Source organism: Rhinichthys klamathensis, unplaced genomic scaffold (genome assembly GCF_029890125.1).
Source record: "Rhinichthys klamathensis goyatoka isolate OS25496 unplaced genomic scaffold, OSU_Roscu_1.1 h1tg000236l_1, whole genome shotgun sequence".
In the NCBI taxonomy this organism is placed as follows: domain Eukaryota; kingdom Metazoa; phylum Chordata; class Actinopteri; order Cypriniformes; family Leuciscidae; genus Rhinichthys; species Rhinichthys klamathensis.
The window spans coordinates 4032640-4035829 of NW_026606759.1; the positions used below are offsets into that span (position 1 = coordinate 4032640).

Here is a 3190-nt window from a genome sequence, read left to right on the forward strand (position 1 = left end):
AAAACGCGCTGCAAACGGCAAGAGACTTCAACGTCCTGCAACAGAAGAAAACATGCAAATAGGAAAAACACCAGCAAGTTAGGAAAACATCAGTTTCACAACACACATGCTGCAAATACCATGCAAATAATAAATAATAATAATAATAAAACAATAAACACCACTGTCGAGTAGACATTTGCGTTGTTGGTCAGCCATTTGCAGTGCGTTTCTGTATTTGGTTGTGTTTTGCGAATTTGTAGCACAAGTGATAAAGATGTTTTCTTAATTTGCTGTTTTTGTTTGCATCTGTTTTCTTCTGTTGCAGCGTGTTGAGCCCTCTCAGGCACCATACTAAAAAGCAACAGAAACCAAGCAATAAATTAAATTGATACAAACAGTAAAGCAAAAGTGTAAATATGTCATGCATAAATCGTAAAATACAGAAACAAACAAAAAGCAGGTTATAAAAGACAAATGAAATACAAATTATATTTACAGATGTGCAAAAAAGGTAAAAATATAAGTTGCAACAATGTAAAACAGATTCCCTGATAACTCAAATTGTGTGGTTTACATTAACATTTTGCAAAGGTGTCCTTTTTCTGCCAGCCTTGCGGTCACCAGTTAGATGAAACCAACTTTTAAAGGGTTAGTTCACCCAAAAATAAATTCTGTCAGTAGTTTTCTCACCCTTATGTTCTTCCAACCTCGTAAGACTTTCGTTCATCTTTCGGAACACAAATTAAGATATTTTTGATTAAATCTGAGAGCTGGATCACCCCTCCATAGGCTTCTATTGTACGTGAAACTTGCCGGCCCAGAAAAGTTAGTAAAAACATTGTTAAAATAGAGTGACTACAGTGGCTCAACCTTATGAAGTTGATCAAGCATCAAGAATACTTTTTGTGCAAAAAAAAAAAAACACAAAAACAACGACTTTATTCAACTTTTCATTTTGAGTAATTACTGACAGAATTATTTTTTTGGGGTTGAACTAACCCTTTAATAACTTTTTCGACCTCCAGCTCAGTTGTCTGTGCACACACAGGATTTCTTCTTACAGCCTCTAGAATAGGAGCATACAAATACAGAGTTAAAAATACTTTTAAAGAAAATGTACAATAGAGACATAAATCATTTGTATTACAAGACACCACCAGTCAAAGTCACCAGTCAACCAGTCTTTTGTTTCTAATATTGATATTATATTTACCAAATTAGACAAATTTAAATAGTTTTTGTTGTTAGATTTGTCATCTTTTAGATTGATCACACACAGCATTTAATTATAACAGTAATTACAACCAGGCTTGTAAGTGGATAACGGTATGCAACTTTGCATTTCTGACAGTGTTACCTACCACTTTTTGTCTTGTTATGGGACAGGATCGAAGATCACTTTACAGGGAAGTTAATAAACTTAAGTCTTCAATTGGAAACATTTTTTGGACTTTGGTTCTGTGCCTCTGTGATCTCCCGAACATTTTTTGCTTTGAGATCTTGCACCATCCTTATAATGTTCCTCTGCTGCTCCATAAGAATTTCTTGTTTAGATATTATGTCATGGAGAAGTGCTAAAACATTAAACACAGGTATTGAAAGGTTTACCACACCACCACTGCCATGATATGAGCCTTACACTAACAGTGAATACATGATAGAAAAAACAAAAAGAAATCTTACATCTTATTAATCGGTCATCGCTTTAGAGGCTTTTTCTCTGTGGTCTGGGTGTTTCATGATGCCACGGTGACTGTATTGCCTGTTCGGGAGACTGTAAAGTTGTATCCTGTTGCCACGTCAATTCACTGTGATGTTCTGTGCGGTCTTGTGATTTTCTGGCAGAACTTCTTACTTGCCATGGCTGCAGTAGCCTCCTCATCAGTGTCATTTTCATCCATTAGGCGCCTGTTTCGTTTTAGGAAAGGTGACATTTTTTTAATGATTACTGAATTTGATTAAGAAAGGGTGGTATGGCCCTTGAATTGGTGGTACCCGTTATGCAATTCAAAAATAAATGTGCATATTAATTTGTTAAACTGCACAAAGATATAAGGACCTGTTATAAAGTTCTATGTCAATGAATTACAAAATAATCAATCTTACTTTATTTTCCGTTTTGGTGGCCTCAGAGATCGGTCTGTTGTTCAGCAAGAGGCAGCTTCCGACGTTCTTCACAATAATTTTCAATGAAAAACAGAATTCAAACATCAATTCTACCACCTCTAACATAAAAACAAAGAAAATCCAACCACAGAAAACCACCAAAAAAGCCTATGTAGTACTGTGCTATAGATTAAAATCTACGTGTTGAGATGGTAAAAAAAATATCAACTTACCTTGATCATGTATTAAAACTCCAAAAGATAAAAACCAATATAGCGTGATTGTCGAAGTTAGAACTACTATTTGAATTTCACCGCAACTGCGTTGAGTTGCTGAATAGCTGCTACGTAACTTCCGGATCCTCTGGTAGGCGGGATGGTGTCACGGGGTGCACTCTGGGAAAAGTAGTCCTTTTTGTAAAGCGGATTTAACACCGTATATGTAAATCAACTACTATTTCCATGATGCATTGCAAACTGCGTTATTGTATCAGCAACCACAGATGCCGCATTCACCCGTCTGCCACGTGGTTTGCTCTTAAAGGAGAACTCCGGCGCAAAATGAACCTTTGGTCTAATTACACATTGTTACCTAGTCAACCGTTATCTGAGATTTGTTTTCATGATTATCGAATGTAAATAGTTTTATCTCTAAAAACAGTTTAGCCTATAAAGCTAGTATAACGCTAGTATATTGGGCATCGAGTAATGACAAATAAAAATCGCTTGTTAATACCACTAACAAGGCTCAAAATAGCCCCACACTAGCACGGTAGCATAATGAGGGTCCCTACCTTCAAACCGAAGCATTGAGAACTTTGTATTAACCTGTTAAGCTTCAAGCCCACTATTGAAAAATCCCCAGAAATGACATACCCAAACTAAAACAGATACAGTTCATGAACCCTTTGCACTAAAAGCACAAGTATGATCTCATTTGAAAGCTGACACTTGGTTGTTTATTGTAAATGTAGAATTAATTATTGTCATAATGAAAAAAACAATTTTAAATAGCTTCAAAGTTTTGTAAAGTTATTAGAAATTTATTTTTATGAAACATCTTCATGAAAATAAAATTGAAGTTGGCCCTGGAGCAATCTAGA

The 3190-nt window shown here is 35.5% G+C and overlaps 1 long non-coding RNA gene across 1 annotated transcript; it reads right to left on the reverse strand.

Annotated features, from left to right (window-relative positions):
- Nucleotides 1–275: 275 nt before the first annotated feature.
- On the reverse strand, nucleotides 276–1799 carry LOC130099805 (uncharacterized). Its single transcript, XR_008808462.1, has 2 exons — nucleotides 1666–1799; nucleotides 276–333 (listed from the first exon to the last, which is right to left on the reverse strand). It is a non-coding gene; the product is annotated as an uncharacterized LOC130099805 (long non-coding RNA).
- Between the last annotated feature and the right edge of the window lie 1391 nt (nucleotides 1800–3190).